The following is a 21,356-nucleotide window of genomic DNA, read 5'->3' on the forward strand; positions in this document are numbered from 1 at the left end:
GCTCACTGCCTGAAATGGACCGCTGCGGCGGTATCGCTATAGCGGTGGCTTGACCACTGCCAGCGGCCATCCGTGTCCTAGGTGGCCGCTGTGGCGGGCGGTGGACAGCTATGGTGGCACCGCTATAACGGTGGACAGACCGCCATAGCGGTCAACCGAAATTCCTTGGGACCGCTATAGCGGTCACTTGACTGCTATAGCGGGACATTATGTAGCGGCATTATGACATTGCAGCCGATTGACGTAACAAGAGCCGAATTTTATATACTTTGTCTCGTATTCTCTTTTCACAAACACCAACACACTTCCCGACAAGCGCCTAGGTGAATTTTCAAGCTAGGGCGAGATACTTTGGAGAGGTAAGTTCCATTGATTCCATTCTATCTTTCCATTCTCCTTCTTTATTGTTATCCCCTTCATGGGTCTTTAATGGTGAAATTGAAATAGAAACCCTAGAATGTTAATAAACCTTCTAAACTTGATGGATTATGGTTATTATCGCTTAGCTATCATCTAAATGCCTTGGTTAGTTGCTCTTGATCATAAATTGAACATTCAGAGTCATAAACTAAGTGATTGGAGACCTAGGGTTCTATAAAAATGATGTCTTGACCATAAAAACTGCTTGTAATGGGAATACTGATAGAATGTCGTTATAAATTGATATTTAATAATTACTAAGGGCCTTGATGGTTTGTTTATCGCCTAGAAACTCATCCACCCCTTGGAATGGGGTAAAGGGAAGGGTATTCTTGCATCGATGCTTGTGATTTGAGTAATTGTGACTCATTGCGCCTTCTATTTCTTGACTTTGAGCGTTCTGAGGCGTTAAGGAAAGGAAAGGTTGTAGCAGAGTGACTTGCGTTGTCCCCGCTCTACATTGAGGTAGGTTACGGTCCACTTGAGTTAGACTTTGGTTAGTTGATTGTATGTTTTTGAATTCTCTAGAAGAAAGCATGTCTAGTTTTCATGCATGATGTTGTGTGGCTAAATTCCTATGTGATTGTGTAGGCTTCGTGCCACTATTCCTTTGTGTTGATTTTGCAGTGGATGTATTGTGATGAGAAGTTAATATAATCTTCTCGAGGATATTGTGACATGGAATGATGATTTGAGTATTGATATTGAGAAGGTAAGAAAACCTGTCCTGTAAAGAGGTATGGAAAGGCACATATGTGACCTATATTATGGGCTCGTGGTCCAAGGTGAGTTTCGAAAATGAGAGGTACGTTGATATGTCCCACGTTCGAGGTTCATTTCGGAGAGGAGGTGTAACGACCCATTCCGTCGTTACGGTGAATTTCAAATTATTCGTGAAGCCGGCTCCTGGAGACATGCTTGAACTCCCCTTACAATTTAGGAACTGTTAACTTGATCCGGAAATAGTATGAGTTGCATATGAAGAATTTGATCCGAGCCCCTCGAACCCAGTTTTGCTGCTTCTGCGCCATGTAAGCCGCCCCAGCGGCTTGGCATCACAAAAGTGACATAGCAAAGAATCCTCGTTGGCGGCCCCAGCGGTCCCTTTGACGCAGAAACGATACTGCTGGAGCGGTGACGAGACCGCCCCAGCGGTCACGAACAGTGATTCCACCTATTTAAGTGACATTTCGGGATTTGGCTTCATTTTTCCAAACCCTAAAGGGTCCAGCTGCCCCGAGGCAGTTTTGGAGCAAAAAAATGATGTTTTCTTGTGGAGGTTATTCCCCTAACTTCTTCCATCATTCTTCCTAGCATTGATTTTCATCAAAGGTCATTTGCCTAGAATCACAAATGGATATCTCAAACCTTTTAAGTTCCCCAAAAAGACGAATCCTTTGTTCTCTTAGTATAAACCCTTAGATCATTTTCCCTTGTTCATTATCCCAACTTGGTCCTAAAATCTAATGCTTATTTTTTCCTTGAAAACACAAATAAGTCTCTACCTTGGATCTTGGAAATGGGTTTCTTGGAAATAAGCCTAAAATGGCAAATTGACCAAACTAGTGACTCGAATATGGTCATGATTGTCCTAAATAAAGGTTGATTGATCAACTAGAGTAGTGGAAGTGAATCGAAGGATGGAATAGATTCCGTATCTACCTTATCAATGTTGGCGTCCTCGATAAACGCGCTAAATGGTGAATACTACTCTTGGGCTTCATGGGTTTCTCCAAACCTCTTGTGTGGTTATGCTTGGTGGTCAAGTTGAATCGACGGATGTTCGTGGCACCCGCTCGACAATGAGGTAGGTTACGGCTTTCCTTTCGGTAGACTCTGGTTTGTTTTCCGTATTGTTATGTAGAAGGAACGGAGAATACATGTGTAGAAAATCAGAGATTTGGGATGGAACTTTAGGATAGTATTGTTGTGTGTGACTTGTTTGTTCGGGCTTGTAGCCTGTAGACTCCTTAGGTATTGATGTGGCTTTGTTGATTTTCGTTGGATTTATGTGACTTAGGAGTAGTGGACGGAATCTAATTATGCCTATCGATGAAATTAATTATAGTGACTCTAAAAGCTAGCTGGGGATATAACATGTACCATGGTAGTGAATGAGGTCCTAGTTAAATGGTGACGAATGACTTGAGTGTAGGGTGAGGTTCTTATCCTCAGTAATATGCTGATTTAGGGAAATAGTAATACCGCATGTCAAATGATTAACGTGATGTGTGTTGGGACTAGCCACCCGTTATGTGTGCCTGATTGTTTAATTGTATTTGCTTGATGCCCTATGTAGTTGGTAGATATCGAGTTCTGTTGTGTCATCTTGATTTGGACATAATCGACATACTGTTGTTGGTAATTGAGTTGTAGATATATGTTGGTGTACCCACTGTTGGTACTTGACTTAATATATGATGGCATACCCACTGCTGCTATTGTGATCTGATACGTTATTGGCGCACCCGTCGAGGTACTTGTGATATCGAACTTGATTGTTAATGATTGACATATGCATTGCACGCATTTCTCATATTTATCATGCATGGCCGATACCCGGTGATGATTCGGTATCGTTAATTGAGCGAAACTGATATTTGATAAAATCTTTTACTTGAGTGATTATGAAAAGGCCGATGTCCGAAGATCCATTTCGGAATCGTTGATTTTATAAAACTTATATTTGATGAACTCTTTACTTGAGTGATTGTGAGAAGGCCAATGTCCGAAGATCCATTTCGGAATCATTGATTTGTGAAACTGATATTTGATAGACTCTTTTGAGTGATTGTGAGGAGGCCGATGTCCGATAGTTATATTCAGGCATCATTGTTGCATTGCCGATTCCGATGTTATCCCGAAATTGTTATTAGTGCATGGGCTCCGGGGGTCCCCCAGGGTGGTGCCTGTGAGACTCCCTCTGTGAGCAATTATTTAGGGTCCCGTCTGTCTATTGGGCAAAGATCCGGGACGGGTGGCACTTAGACTTCGCGAGTCACGCTGGGTTGTTCTACCGAGACGTCGATATTTTCGTCCGGAGTACATGTGCACACCTCATTTGCATGGCATAGTGCTGCATTCATATCATTATTGCACCGATTGCATTATGACTTGATTGAGCTGTTATGATCACTGGATAGTGATGATTTTGTTGTGATGACTGGATAGTGATGATTCTGTTGTGATGATTGGATAGTGATGATTTTGTTGTGATGATTAGATAGTGATGATTTTGTTGTGGTGATTGGATTGGATCGGATATACTCAGGCTATCCTATTTGGGTTTAGATGCTATACATAGGCAATGACGAACATTTGGACTCTATGATTGTGAACTATATTGTTGACTTGTCCTCTGGGAATTTAACCTAAAGCTGGTAGTAAATTGCTTAAGTGGGGTAGGAAAAAAAGGTGTCATAACAATGAGCTCCCTCCTAAAACACACGCGAGCGACTTGGGAATTGCAAAGATGTTGAAGACATGTATAGGTGTTGACCAACTTATAATTCATTGAAGAGTAGTTGTGACTTAAGTTATATTGACGTTGTGATCTAGTGTTTTGGGATATGTGATTTGATTTAGCGATTATCATCATTATTCGTGAATTCCTTACCAATATGTATTACTAACCATTGTCGGCCCAGGATACCTACTCAGTACGCATGTTTTGTACTGATATTGCACTTGCTACACCCTTTTTGGGGTGTAGATTGTTTCAGGTATTTGTTGTTGTGAAGAGGAGCTCACGGTTCCTATCTGGAAGGCCTTCTCCCAATTTATTCGTGACGGAGGATGCGTCGTAGAATGTAATGGTAATCTGAGTCAATAGTCGCTCTTGTACTAGTCTAGACCAGGTCATGGGAAGTCGTATCGAGTCTGTAAATTAGTGTTGTTATAGCATATAAACTCGTGTTTATTGAATATTCATAAATGGAATTCCGCTGTATTTCTTAATTATCAAATGCTTTTGAATGGAATGTCGTGTGATTGAAACGTTTTATAAATGAGAGGGTTCGCCTACCAAGATGGAAAGGTAGGTGCACGCATAAGCCCGAATTTGGGTCGTGACAGGAGGTTTGTTCTTGGGTCCGAGGCGTATTCCGGAACGAGTGGCACATAGACACCATAGGTCCCCTGCAGGTCATAACTATTGAGCAATGACATCAGTCAGCATGTGTGTACAGTGAGTGTGGTCGTGGTGGTAACTTATTTCCGTTATGGCTTACGTGATTGTGATTTTTGACACTCTTGGTGATTTGATTGTGATCACCCTTGGTTGACTTGCTGTGGTTTATGATATTCATGTCTATTGACTAGCTTGTTTATTCTATTGATTTTATGAAATATGTATGATACTAATCTTAGTCAGCCTATGATATTTACCGGTACATAGTGTTTGTACTGATACTATCTTGCTGCATTCTTTTGAGTGCAGACTGTGATACAAAGACTACTACCCGCCCTCACATCTAGCGTTGAGGACGTTGTTGACAGATTTAGGGTGAGCTTCTATCTATGCCAGGCCGCCCGAAGATCTTCTCTTATGATGTCTTTTCTCATTCTGGACATTATGGATTTATTAGTCAGATTTCATTCCTTAGATATGTTTTAGATTAGAGTCTTGGTACGATGACTTTCGAATTTTGGGAATTTTGTAATAGTTAGAACTTCCGCACTTATTTCTGTATTTTAAGGTATGACTTATTTTGTTCATTTGATATTTGAATGAGTAATAACTAATTAGTTTGGTTAATATAAAACTGGATTTGAATGGATAGATGTCTTGTGTGTTGGTTCGCCCACTAAGATTTAGTTGGCTGCCAGTCATGGTGGGTTGGGTCGTGACATTTTTTGGCATACTATTATTATCCATATTTTAACCATATTTTATATTTTTAGATTTTTAGTCTTTTTAGTCCAAATTAGTCCAAAGTAATTTTAAGTCCATTTGTCCAAATTGTCCATAGGTACGGTCCCAATTTGTCTCAATGTCCATAAAATTTGTCAAGTCCTTTTTTGTCCAAAATCATAGTTTATGTTTGAAAATGTCCATTTTTGCCCATAAGCAGTTTCTGTCCCAAAATCATTTTTTTACACGTCAATTGTTTATCAAAATCAGTTTTTATAGCTTAGAAATAATTTTTTGGCAACTCCAAATTCGTGATAATTTTCAAAGGGTTCCAATAAACACATTTCATCAATTTTGCTAAGTAAATAATACGAGCTAAAGGGGGTTGGGCCTACCAAGCCCAACAAAAATAAATGCAATTTTAAACTTATCCGCTCCAATTGCTCAGCCCGTCCATGATGAGGTTGACTAGATCTAAATGAGTTGGTGGGCCTCATTGGACCCACCAACGAATGGGGAGGTTTACAATAAGATGGGTATACAATGCATTAGTATTTGACTTAAGGACATAAATTAAATTACATAGCCAAAAATTAAATTACAAAATAATTGGGCCAAGCCCATAATTTCTACTTTAAAGGGGAGGGTTGTTTCATGCAAAGGGGACAGAAATTAAAAGGAAACTTCAGCTGATCGATACCCAGGCCTAGAACTGGCCCAAGTTGTCCAAGTAGGCATATGAGCTCAAATTTTCCTAAGTGTTGGAACCTCGATATACCAATATACTAGGTAATATACGCATATGTAGAGAGCAAAACCCCTTAAGGGGGCATACCCTCCATATATACTTATTATATACTACATTTCCCTCGTGTTTCCTTTCAAGTTATTCATCAAAAACTACCCAGAAATTATACCAAATTTCCAGAAAATGCTCAGAACTTAACAATGATGCCAAAAAATAGGTAGAGCAAGTTTTAGGCAAGTAGATCAATAATGCACAAACAACTGAAAGTCTGTGATTTAGACTAAACAAATCAACATATTAAACATAATATATTGCACAGGTTTTGAGGTCAAACAAACACTTAAAGTTCATGCTCAATACAGTCTAAAATGAGGACAACTTTCATTCAACTAAGGCTTTCAAATTTTTCAATTTTAGAGAAGTAGATGTACAGGATAAACAAGTGTGACTCACAAGTAAAATTTTCAGTCCAACTCAATCAATTCAAGAGAAATTCAAAGACAAACAAGCACAAAACTGCAAATTCTCAAGTTGTTTTCAAAATTCAAGTTTGCAGGATCTCCTAATGAACATAGGTAATTTAGTGTTGCAACTTCAGATAATTTTGGACAAGTATCATGTAAGAAAAGGTAGGAGAAGATGATTCAAATGCAATAGTTACAACCAGTAATTTGTAGAAGATACCATGTTAATGTACAAGTTCATGCAAATTTTCACAAAGAAATTTCAGAAACTAGTTAACCACAATAGGTGGGGGAAACTGTATTAAGATGGTCAATAAAATAAGTAGGCAGTTTTAATCTTTTCTGATTTCTAGTCAAATATCAAGTTCTAATCTTATTTCATCAATCATAATCATATTATCTTAATAGTGTAGGTTCTAGGACATAAATGAAGTATAAACAACCGAGTTACAGAAATAGTATGGACACACACATATAGTCCTATTTTTCTATGTTTTAATCAAGCCAAGCTTCCAAATTTCCATATAATGCCTCTCCTAGTTATATCAGAAAATAGACTTCAGACAAAAAGTTCCAAGCAAATGACAAGTTGTGTCCCAAACAGTGTCCTAAAATGTCTACATGCAGTGCCAAACTTGGTCAAACACATTTTTTGGACTAAGTATACTTATGAAGGTTTTCAACTCGGTGCAGGGTCAAGTTCTTTAAAAAAAAAAACTAGTTTTGGTTTTAATAGTTTCACAGCAAATTCACAGACCTTGTTTTGATTAGTTCAACAAACTATTTTCACAGCTTAGCACATAAACAAGGTAAAGATGGGTTCAGTTTTTTAGTTCCAAACTCCTATCCTATGTTGCAAAGCAACAAACACAAGGATTAATAGAGCAAACAGGACACAAGAAAGGTTCTTATCTTATTTTAGAATCCAGTCTCAAGAATTCAATAATTTGTAAGTTATAAGATAGCAAATGGCACAGACTAATACTTCAAAAACCGAACAGATTCATTCTCTTAATTCATTGCCTAAAAAATGATCCTTATTCAACTAAATGATGTGCACAGTTTTTAAATAAGTCAAAACTTCATCAAATTGTGAATATGACCAAAATAGGTAAGACAAAAGGCACTGCTCTTAATCCTATAGTTCATTCTAAGTGGCAGGACAACAATTAACCAGGATCCTACAGAAGCAATCATGACACAATAATAGGTCTTATTCAGTTTTGAACTTTCAAATTTAGGAAAGAAAACAAGCAAACTACAAGTTACAAAAGCATATAATCATAGTTTAAAACTCTAAGCTCAACATAGGTCCACTTTCTACAGCTTTTAGTCTTTAAAGGCCATACCTAGCTAATAGCAATCTCAATTTTCAAATAACAAGTCCAGAAAAGTGTCAAACTGTTAACTAAGATAGACAACAACATTTAGAAGCAAGTTCTATTCCAAATGGATCACAATGATCCCACATAGCATTTCAATGTATTGTTTAAAAGCAAGTTTCAAGGCAAGTTTTTTCATTTTTATTCACATAGTCAGTCAACTTCCACAAAACTATATCAATTTACAGAAAATCCAGAGACAAGAACTCAGAAGTGCATGGTCTTTAGTCTAAGGTCAAAAAGATGTACTGAAAATGAACACATAACAAATTACACAAAGATAGGATACACAAGTTCATATTTTTTCAGATTTTTATAAGTAGAGATAGACAAAATTGCAATCCAGTAGGACTTTACTTATTTCAAAGTCATTTTCCTACTCAGTGAGGTCTAGTTATGCAAGTTCCAGAAGAAAAACAAGTTGCTTTTGAAGTCAATAGCCAACTAGGTCACCTAAAGGGAAACTAAGTTATAAGGAGGAACAACTTTCTCATAGGGAAAAAGGAGAACAATTATCTATCAATCTTGAGATTACATAACCATCATAACACTAACTTACACCTTTTATACCTCCTTTTGAAAACTGGATTCACTTTTCAAACCTATATGGCTTAAATGATTTTAAAACAGAGTAAATGTCAAAATGAGAAGGAATTTCCAACCTAGTCTATTCCTTTAACTCTCAAGGTTTCAAATAAGCACAAATATAGGTCCATGTAACTCATAGATTCCATTTAAAAAGATTCAACTAATCCTCACTTATATAATTTTCAAATTCTACAAGAAGAAAGTCAACAAGGCCATTCAGTTTGCACTTCTAAAAACAGTATGAACACTTAGACAGTTTTCAAAGTCCCAAGTTTATAGACCAGGCTCTAAATATTTTTTTTAAATCTTTTGAAATCTCTTTTTCTTTCACAAAAACTGAGAATGCATAGTTCACAAATCAAGTCATCAAACACTTAGCCTGGTGTTGTATCATATTTTAACAGCTTAAATAGCAACCGGATGTCAAATTTCAATCTTCAAAATAAAATACACTTGGACAGTATTCATAAGCGACATTCAACTTGTGCGGAAACTCTAAAATTCATTTTAAAGGCAAAAAACTTGTTAAGCTAAAATAGTTTCCACACATAAAGCAAATATATCACTAAAAGGAATCAAAAATAGCTAACAAAGACCAGATTTGGCTAAGTTAGGATGAGGTAAGGTCTGAAATCACAAACACTATCTCCAGATTCTAAAACAACTTCATTTTTACTAAATAGTGACAGCATAGTACTATTTTATTGAAACAATTTTAAAATCCAAGCTTCAAGACACAGAATCTGGGAAATGATAATAATCAAACTCCAAACATGGATTATAGTCAACTAAAACTACCTAATACAACCCTCTAAACTAGCTAAACTTAAACTAAATCCTGGAATCATTATATCCCTCCCTTTAAAGCCTTTCCTTCTCATTTTCAAGCTTAATAAGTTATAGAATCTACTTAGTATAACATAAACTAGCTTTTAGCTTCATTTTTTTTGTAGCTTAAGTAATCAAAACATGAATAGAACTATCATCATAAGTAAGAACTGACAGCTTATAACATTTCACATAATAAGCAAGCTAAAAAAAAGTAAATATTCGAAACTGAAAGTAAGATAAAAGTTGACAAAGGATTTACCTCTTATGGGGGTAACCTAAAGACCAAGGAAGGATTCAAACTCCAATTTCAAGCAAACAAAACCCCTTTTTATCTTCAAAAATCCCCTTTCTAATACTTTCCTCCTTATATATATATATCTATGTATATTGATTGAATATTTCTATTTTTTATAGCATTTTTCTGGACTCTTTTATGTATATATAGTGTAAACATATATAATTTGGTATAGCTCTTACGTTGTTAGGCTTATGCTCTTGAATTTCAAAAAAAAAAAAAGTATCCTCTCTTCATATTTTCTCTTTCTATTTATAGACCTCACATTTAGGGAATCCTAGGAATGGAAAATGGTCACCTAGCCCTAGATTTTCCCCTCAAAACCCCCAGATTTTTTGTATCTCTCCTAAAATTCGAATTTCCAATAGATAAGACAACAAAAATGACAACTAATTGTACCCTAAAATCCACAAAAAATCCAATAAAAATCAGAAATACTAGGATAGTACGAATACAACAAATTTTGTACCACTCCAACAGTACAATGAAGATAAAATCCCCAAATTTTCACCTTAACCATGAAGCATCTAGGAAGTTTCCCCTAGATTCTTTATTTTAATGCATGTGGTGCACAAGATGGCTAAGGGCTCAAGGCCCTGCCCATGGCAACCATAAACACATAAAGAATCCAAGTAACAAGCCTAGTAATTCAATTTAGGCATGAAAAAATGAAATTCGAATGAAAATAAACCTGAAAATCATGAGTATTCATGATTGGGCATAAAAGCCCTCAAGAATTTGGCAAAAAATGGCCACAAATCAAAATGAATTAGCCGTGGTTAAGGAAACTCTAAAAATCGCAAATCGCCCGATGAAGGAGATGAGGGAGTCGGGTGGAATGAAATGATAATATGGGGTGTGAAGTTTGTTTTAACTTCACACCACTTTTTTTAAAACATTAAACCCCCTTAATTTTAAAATAAATAACCCCCACCCCCACCCCCCACCCCCAAATTAAATCATATTAAACCATATATTTAAAATACTCATTTTGCTAAGTAAAATAATTATTGAGGCAAATTAAAATTCAAAACTCACAAATTTAAAATATTAGCTTTAAAACAAGCCCAATATTGACATAGTTTCGGGGGATGTTTAAAATGTGAAAAAATGAGGTCAAAATGAGCCGTAATTAATATGTTGTTTAAATTAAACAATTTTCCCGGACTAGACGGAGTGGGATGGGAGTAAATAACTCGTATTTCTTAAATTTGTCAGTTTTTTTTTTCAGGAAATAATAATTAAACATCATTTTTGCAATTTTCTCGTGATTTTAAAAGTTTTAAAACTGAAAGGAAGTATCCTTACTCCGTCTTTGACTCGGGAAATTTGAAAATTAAAATATGCATCTTATGAGGTGAAAATTAGGTGTCAACAATGAATACGTTGAATCTGCATAAAATACCTTTGAGATGAGTACCATAGAGTACTTGAAAGGATCTCACTTTTAAATTGGAGCGTACCTTACATCAAACCTTACCTTGTTCTCTCTGAAACATAGATATTAATACCTTGGATCATCTTGATTATTATCATGGGAGGATCATGAATGACTGAGGGAAAATGAATTATATGTACGAATCATATGGGACACTTCGTTTTAAAACCATAGACATGACATGGGTACATCGAACAAGAATGACGTAACATGGAACATGCATACATAGAAACATGACTAATATGGTATAAAGCGTGAATACGTGGATAGAATGACTCGAGGCATAGGAGCATGAGCAACATGAGATTTACATAAGTACATCGAAGACGCATACCAGGGTAGTTGGACATGACTTCATGATTTCATGAGAATTAAAGTAAGAATAAGGCATAAGTGTGACTTGCATGGAGTACAATTATAGGCTCCACTCTTGGGTACTTTGATACATAGGGCCCGGATAAGGTATCACCTTTGAAACTTAGACGTACTTACGAAATGAGACATGGTTTAACATAGCTTACTCTTATCACTGTGAGTAGGCGCCCTCGACGGGAGGGATTATACGCATTAATAATTCATTCCTTAAGCATCTAAGGCATGAATAGAAAGTCACTATGAACATAAACGAGGCACAGGTACTTAGTGAAAGAAAAGAGAATCCTTTTATCATGATGGTAAAACATTAGCCAGAGGAACATAAGCACGAGTTACTTGGAATCGTAGGTAGGGCATCAATTTTGATTTACTTTCATCACTACCTTTGACATTTTTCTCTTCTTCAAGATATAGGTGCAGATTGCATCGGACATTTTGTAACGTTCATATTACCCTCTCTCTGATCCTTACAAAATCATCATCATAATCAAAAAGCACTTACAAGCTAGAACATGGACATAGGTATAAAAACACGATGAATACGTGAGACATGGATAAACTTTTTTTTTTTTTTTTTTTTTTTTTTAGGACATGAGCACAACCTGATATGTAAAACATGAAAGAATACTTCTTTTGCATAAACCAGTATCATGATGGAGTATTCATTCTTAAAGCATATTCATGGAGTGTAAAATACTAACATGGGCACGATATAGTACGTAAGGTATGATTAGAGTATTTCTTGGCATAAGTATCACCTAGTACATGAATTACTACAGGATTGGGAACATAATATTACCTTGAACTTTTCTTTCTTGACACTTATTAATATAAGGAACACATGATATAACTTGGTACCTTGTTGTACCATCTTCCCCTTAGTTCAAAAGCTGACATTTTAAGCCTGAGGATTCCTGAAGTTTAGCAATAAGTCGCTATTTGATCATCATGCTGGTTCTACCTAACTAGTTTTCTTATACCACTGGCACTGTACTCATTGGGCTTTAACATGTACTTGGTGCACTCCAACTGTTACCCACTTATTAGCGTTAACCTGACCAAGGATACCAAATCGTACTTCTATTAGCCCTAATGGAATTGGTAATTCACTAAATCTACTCACGACTTATTATTTTTTTCTACTAGCCACCTGCTAATCATCATGTTCTATTGTTCTGTTTTGAATAACTAGCGTGAAGCATAAGGTTATTTCTAACTTCCCTCATTCTCTGACCTATTCTGTGATCGCATGCTATCTTTTCTTTCTATCGCCATGGATCAATCTTAGGGCAATCACATCTCTCTTAAATAAAAGATTGAAATACCTAACCCCAAACTTTATATACACTTTAAAATCATGCCAAGCTATACACATCCGGGGGTAAACACTATCACATGACCTGAGAGGGAACTGTTAACTCTTCTTATCTCATAGTAATACTGACTTATTGTAGTAACTCACTAACGTAGTACTTTCTAGTTCTAACCTGATTAAACTTGAACCAGCTGAAATCACTTCCTCCGCAACATCAAACTTGTCTGACTCCTATGAATTTTTGCCATTGGGCCCTTTTCTGTCCAAACTATCGCGAGCAGTTTATGCCTGTTGCGGCCAACTTCATAGCCTATTATTCCTTAGGGTCTTAAACCTGATCTATCATCCTCATACTTGTGGCTCCATGGCCAAAAAAATCAAAATAAACTTATTCCCTAAGGTATAGAACATACTTATATACTACCATGCCGAAACCTGTCCTTCAAAGGATACTAACACTAGGTAAATTACTTCATGCATTATTTGGAGAGTCTTGGGTCTTAACCCGGACTTAAAACATGGGGAAATTTTGCTGTAGTAGTCGTTACCCACAATTTCTCTTAGCACCCATAGGCATCACTGTATACTCACATGCCACAAAAAAAAATCTAGATACATTGAAAATTGAAGATCTAATAGCCAGATAACTGAATACTGGCGTACTGAATAACCATAACCTTGCTAAATGAAAGAATGTATAACTCATAACTGAGGTGAACTGATAACTATAAAACATGATACTGCCTTGGTCCTTTCTGATAAGGGTTATGTTTTGGTCTATAATGACTATGAAATTTTATCCCACTCTCAATATCCTCTCAACTCTTATCAGTCACCAATATGCACCACCCGATGGGTAATCATCCTCACTTGGACCTTTGATTTCCTGCTCGTCGCTTGCGCATTCAATACGTTATGAATTCGATAGGAAGAGAATGTTACTGTTCTATGCTTCGTGGCATGAGTTAGGAAAGTTCCTGAACAAATGTCTCTAATTGACGATCTAGAGTATGAAAGAAGTGAGACAATCCTAAATGTCTTAGTAGTTAATCATTTATATGCGAGGCCCGTATACACGTATAAAGCAAACTCCACTGAAAATGGTTTCATAGACTCCCTAAGACACTTGAACCTAGGCTCTGATACCAAGTTTTGTCACGCCTCGGACCATGGCATGGATGTAACACGGCACTCGGTGCCTTACTGCATGTGACCGAGCGAACCACATGGCTTGTTGAATCATTATAAGGCATAACATGAGCGGGATATAACATGAAAGATAATGAGCCTTAATAGAACATAAGACGTCATAATATTTAATAAAGTACTTGTATAGAACGTGAATGCGAAAATATCATAAACAGAGCCAAAGATGGCTACACAAACTTGAGTATTGACATAACTGACTGACTAGTCTATGAAACCTCTAACATGAACGTGAGTCTGCTAAGCATAACTTCTGGGAAAAGGTCCCCAGCATACCTTTAATGCATAACTAACATAAAATAAATAAATGACTAAACCGCAAAGAAGATGGGGCTCACCAAAAGCTGATACATGACTGAGTGTCATCTTGTAAGTCCGTACAAGCATCGTGAAATGCACTCCTCCGAGCAATAGAAAGGGGTCATCAACACATTGAATGTACTGGTATGTAAAGCAACTGAATGAAATAAGCATGGCACATGAAATGACATGATAAGAGCTAAATCTGAAACTGAAATTGAAATCTGGTCATGAACATGGACATGAATACATACATATATATAACATGATTAAAAATATTTGAGGGAAAGCATTAGTATAACCGATATGTAACCACCAGCATTAGTATAACCGATATGTAACCACCACGTTAACATGTGGCGTCTGATCTCTGCCCGATCAGCTAAGCCATCCTGTACCTTGTCGGGGTACAAGACGTGAACATGGCATCAATGGATCCAAATCCCTCAATGGGGAAAAATAGGAAGGTATCATCCTAAACATGGGCGAAGCGATCCTTATCCTACGCTGGCAAACGTAATTTCAGGTATAAAACATTCTCGGTAATCTGTGCAACTCCCATAAAATGTACATGAATATAGTTGGCTTAATAGCCCATGAATTATCTAACTTGCTTGTAAACATGATTCTTGCTTGTATTGTAACTTGAAGATAATATATAATATAACTTGTATAGAAATATGGAAAGCATGTAGAAGTTCATGAAAATAAACGTAAAAGTTGATATCTTGCATATAAGAACCCGTGGAATGCAAAGTATGGATTTTCATGGATTATGGACAGATTCTCAATAACCAAAATGGAATAATAAGAACACAATAATGAACTATTAATGCAAACATGGTATATCATGGTACATGAACTTATGGTTATCATAAACATGGCTAAAACCCTAGTTTTGGTAAACATCCGCATAATCATGGAGGAACGTGGCGTGGGAAAGAACAATGATTGTTCCCACATGTAGCTAGAAACTATACATACCCGGTAATGCTCCAATCTTGTAGTGAAGGTCTGGACTTGAAGAGGAACTCCTAATGCCTTAGTCTTGAATCCTTTTAATTAGGTTTTCTTGAAAACCCTAGGTTAAGAACGTTGAATTTCTACTTAATAATCATGAACGTATGTTGGAATTTACTTGGAATGCATAGAATAGGCTTACATTAAAGTATCTTGAAGGTTAGGAGAGAATAGCTGCGTCCTTAGGGCTTCAGAGACTTCTTTAGGGTTGTTTTTCTCAGAAAAATTGGTTTAAAACGATGTGGGAATGAATATAATAATGTTAGGCTTTTAAAACGTCGTGTTTGGTGCATGGCCGCGTAGCTGGAGGCAGTAACATTGCCTCAGGTGCGCGATTGCGCACTTGAAGGGCACTTTGCGTAGCACTTCGCGCGACCAGTAAAATGGCCATAACTTCTAGCACAAATCCGTTTGAGCTCCATAATATATGGTTGGAAAGGTATTTCAAAGGTCTACAACTTTTATGTTTTGAGTTTTCTTAAATTCCTAATGCAAATACCTGAAAACTGGCCATAGATACAGATTGTCTCAGACTTAGACCAATTTAGAAGGCCTTAAGAACTCCACTTTTTGGTTTGACTTCAAAACAACTGTTTGTCACCCTAGCGGCAAGGCCAACTCATAAGCAACATCGCCCACACGGTCAAGAATCTCAAATGGCCCAATATACCTCGGACTTAACTTACTTCTCTTCTTAAACCTCATAGCATCCTCCATAGGTAAGATATTCAATAGAACCTGGTCACCAACGGTAAACGCTAAATCTCTGACTTTTGGTCCGCATACATCTTCTGTCGATTCTAAGCTACCAAAAGCTTGGCCTGAATAACCCTCACTCTCTCAAGAGACTCTCTCAACAGATCCGTACCCCAAGGTTAAACCTCAAATACATCAAACCAACTAACAGGAGATCTACATCTCCTACCATACAAAGACTCAAAAGGTGCCACGTCGATACTCGAGTGATTGATAACAGTCGCTGTATGCAAACTCTGCCAACGGCAAGTGCTGATCCCAATGACCACCAAAATCAATAAGGAAAACTCTCAACATAGCCTCGAGCACTTGAATGGTCCGCTAAGATTGCCTATCAGTCTGGGGGTGGTTATATTAAGATCCAATCGGGTACCCAATTCCTCATGAAAAGCCCTCCAGAAAAATGAAGATAGTACCCCAATCAGATATGATAGAAATAGGAACCCCATGCAATCTCGTAATATCACGAATGTACAACTTGGCTAACTTCTTCGCGGTATAGAAAATCTGAACTGGAATGAAATGAGCAGACTTAGTCAATCGATCAACTATCACCCAAATCGAGTCAAACTTACCCAGTGTGTTTGGAAGACCCATAATGAAATCCATGGCAATTCTCTCTCACTTCCACTCGGGAATGGGCATCCTCTAAAGTACCCTACCGGGTCGCTGGTGCTCATATTTAACTTGCTGACAATTACCACACTTAGCCACGAAATCAGCTATATCCCTCTTTATCCGATGCCACCAATAGTGCTGCCTCAAATTACAATACATATCAGTCGCTCCTGGATGAATGGAATATCGAGAGGTATGGGCCTCAGTCAAAATCAAATGAATCAAGTCAATCATGGCCTCCTTGGCCTCACCCCTCAGGACCCTATCTCGAATCCTGCTCAACTGGTCAAATAAATCATCAATATGAGGTATGGGACACTTATTCCGAATGGTAACCTTATTTAGCTGGCAATAATCATTCACATCCTCATAGATCCATCCTTCTTCTTCACAAAAAACACAGGAGCACCTAAGGGGAGACCCTCAGTCTAATGAACCCCTTACTCAATAAATTTTGTAATTGCTCCTTAAGCTCTCTCAACTCGACATTACTGCCACCGATATGGCGGAATGAAATAAAGTAGTGCTCGGGATCCAAGTCAATACTGTCAATATCGCGATCGGGTGGCATACCCGGCGAATCAGGACGAATGCCTCTATGAACTCGCTCACAATAGGAATGGACTAAAGGGGTGGAGATGTAACAGTCGTGTCACGCACACGAGCCAGATAAGTTAAACACCCCTTTGTTGACTAGTTTCTTCGCCTGAAGAAAGAAAATAATCTTCTTCGGAGCGAGGCTAGGAGTACCCCTCCACTCAAGTCTAGGAATGCCCGGTATGGCTAAAGCGATTGTCTTGGCATGATCCAAGATCGCATGATAAGAAGAAAGCCAGGTTATACCTAAGATAATATCAAAGTCCCCCATATCAAGAATCATTAAATCTACCTAAGTGTCATAACCCATAAAAGTAACCAAACACGACCGATAAACTCAATCAACCATAACAGAATCTCCGATCGGAGTAGACACATAAACAGGTATAGCTATGCTATCACAAGACAAATCTCAATCAACAGCACTATATGCAGACACACACGAATAAGTAGATCTAGGATCAAATAACACAGATGCGGCTCTATGTTAGACAGAAACTGTACCTGAAATAACAGCATCTGAGGTCTCTATCTCAAGCCTACCTTGGAACGAGTAACACTGGGCCCCACCACATTCATACTGAGATCCACCTCTCAAAATCTGGGACCCACCTCTACCAGCCTGGGATCCACCCCTAGAAACCTGAGAACCGCCATGGCCTGACTGAGCACCGCCCCTCTGAAAAGTACCTCCTCGACTATCTAACGATGCCGGAGTCCTCTCGGACTGATGACCCTGCCAGGATCGGGGACAGCCCTTAGCATAATGACCGAACTCTCCACACATAAACAATACCTTAGAGGGCGAAGACTGATAGACTAAAAATGAGGACCTGGCTGGAACAACCCTATCCATTGGTCGTGAAAACGAGCACTCGGAGTTTTCCTCTCCGGTGGCTTGCGGAGCAAGCCCGCAAAGCCGAATGTCCGCGGCGGGGGCCGAATATGGCTGATACGGCCTGGAAGACTAACCGGCGCCCCTCGAGCTAGAACCACTATAACTCTCAAACTGTGGCTGCCTCTTCTGACTACCCCCTTCAAATGAGAGGGCCTTAAAGGCCTCTACTAAAGAAGCATGCTCAATGATGAACTAGAAGAACGCCCCCATAGCCTCAAGCTAAAGGCAAGGAATCTGAAGAGAACCAATGAGCCCACCAATAACGCGCCTAATCCTATCAGGCTCTCTCAAATCCCGGGGCACATACTTCTCAAGGAAACTCATCCCTACGCACCTCTCTCGAAGCCCAGGGCACATACTCTTTTAGGAAGGCCCGATGAAATTGTGTCCAAGTTAGTGGAGGAGAATCCTCAGCTTTGCAAGCAATTAAATACCTCCACCAAGTCTTCGCGTCTTCGCGTCTTCGTGAAACTGATAGGATACATAGTCAACTCCATGGCACTCAACAATCCCCATCCTATGTAACAACTTAGAGATGTCCTAGATGAACTCATATGCCACCTCTCCATAAGTACTGAGAATCTCGGCAGCTCCAACTTCTTAAACCTCCTAACTAACTCCTGATCAGTCAAGGTCATAACAGGACTCACCACGGGTCTAAGATCATCTCTCGAGGCTGCCATGGCATCCATCCGTGCAGTCATAGCCAAAGCAGGGTGCGCTACCCGAGTCGGTCTCTGCTTAGGGGTCTGCGCCTTAACCTTAGTCTGCGATATTTCGCCCATAAAAGCAACATCAACTGCAGCCTGCTAGGCATCTAAGTGGAGTAGTACATTAGCCATGGTATCCTATATCATTTGCTCTGAAGTAGCCTCGAGGTGTGCCCGTGCTGAAGCCCCATCATCCTTAGCGGTCTGGCCTCGAACCTGCTAAACCTTAGGCTCTAGAGACTGAGATCTCTCACACCGCTACCCTACCGCAGGAGCCCTGTCCCTGGCTGGGGCAACCCCGCGGCCTCTAGCTATTGCTCACCCTCTGGTATTAGCCGTAGCTCCAGGCTCTAGCACCTAGTCTCGGGCTATCGTAGCTCGAGTCCTCACAATCTGAGAGAAAAGAGATAAGAGTCGGATACCAATTCATCTATTCCAGATACCAATTAGATTAAAGTAGCACAAAAGAAGGAAACAAAGTGAAGTTTTCTAAATGTCCTATAGCCTCTCGTAGATAAGTATGGAGCTCATCATACCGATCCACGAGACTATACTAGACACACTATTGTATTATAGACCGTTTAACCTAGGGCTCTGATACCAACTTGTCACAACACTATTTAGTTAAGTCGTGCGGGCACCTACCTTTCTCACCTAGGTAGGCGAACCCTTATCCCAACAATATTAAAGACATAAAATAATAAATAAATAAATAAATAAATAAGCGGAAGAGATAGAAATACGTAAGTCTGAGATAATGATATAAAAACATACGGAAGTAAGGAAATACATCAAATCCACCCAGAGTGTGGTCTAACCATACAAGAGCATTTAACTAGAATCTAGAAGTCCAGAAATAACAATAATACTTCAATAGTCTAAATATGTCTCGGAATATCAAGTAATACATAAAATAAAAGAAGAATCTTCAAGGCGGCGAACATACCCATGCTCACCCTGTAAGACTCTAACAAAGAAGTCTCATATTGCTATCAGCCACAAGAAGCAGAGGTCGATCCCACCTAGAACTCTATATTCATGTTAACGCAAAGAATAGGTCAAAGACAAAAAAAGTAATCGGTAGGTATCATAATGTCGACTAGTTTTAGCTAACACATATCAAGGCAATAAAGTAAGATAAACATATAAGTCAACAAGGTATAAGTCAAGCACGAGCCAGGATCCAAGTACACATCATCACATATGTCTAGCATCTAAACCCAAATGTGCCAAGTCTCAATATACTCAATCTGAATTCGTATATCACAAGTACATCAATAGAACATCACAATAGATGCCATAGTACAATGCAATACAATAATGTATGAAATTTGAATGCAATGCATATGCATCGTACGCATGTACTCCGATGATGGAACATCACATCTCAGAAGCATAACTCATAAGGGACCCGCGAAGTCCATCTACCTCACGATTTCGAAAACAACCTCAGCAATCGCTACACTTATCCTCGATTCCGGGATAAACATCGGACATCGATCCTCACGTCACTCTCATCCAACTGAGCCCAATATTTCCTCAAGTACCATCAATGTATCATCAGTATATCATGAAGGATGAGACTGCGAAGGATGATAATGCATGAAATGTACGAGTTCAAGGTCAATAATCAAATCAATATCACAAGTACAACGCATGGACACACCAATAATATCATGAAAAGGCTACACAATAAGCCATAATAGAACACAATCCTCGTATCAAACGTCAACAAGTAAGATACTACAATATAATGATCAAGACATATCAATAGTCTCCAATAACTACTATCTCCACCTGGCATCAAGCCAACAATAATAGAACAAGATAAGTCACAACACAACACGCCGGATAACCCCAATCACACAATATGGCCCAACCTAAGACAATATCCAACCCAACTTCATACCTGAAGGTTTACATGTTTTCTCCGACAATATCGTCTAAATATATACTTTGCTAAATGAAGTCTCACCATAGGATAAACCGCAACATACTCGGAAGGCCGAACAATAATATCACCAACAATCACTCCTTAGACTTCCCTTTCATTTGAGCCTCGAGATAAAAAAAAGTATAGGCACATTCGAATCAAGAAATTAGAATTAAGAAGAACGTCAAACATACCCTACTTCTATTCAACACTCAAAACCCCAACCTATGGAATGGGTTTTATGAACTAGAAGGGTGAATTCCTAATCTAAAGGTTCCAACATGAAATTAAAGCTCTAGGTGATCAATTCCCATCAATATCAAGCTAGAAGACTCAACAATTTATCAAATTCGAATTCTAGGCAAAACTCCCAAATTTAGGTATAAACCCTAACTTTTAATCCCTTAATTTAGCCACTAATTAGGAAGAAATCAAGTAATTATAGGTTCTAGTCATCAATTCCATGCTCAATAGAGCTAACCCAACCAACAATTAATGATTTAGAAGTCTAGAAAGAAGAACTCATTGAACCCACTTTTAATCATCAAACACTTAATGAACTATCAAGGTAAGAAATTCTAAGGTGATTAAGGACAATGGAATAGTAAAG

Source organism: Lycium ferocissimum, chromosome 6 (assembly GCF_029784015.1).
Source record: "Lycium ferocissimum isolate CSIRO_LF1 chromosome 6, AGI_CSIRO_Lferr_CH_V1, whole genome shotgun sequence".
NCBI lineage: Eukaryota > Viridiplantae > Streptophyta > Magnoliopsida > Solanales > Solanaceae > Lycium > Lycium ferocissimum.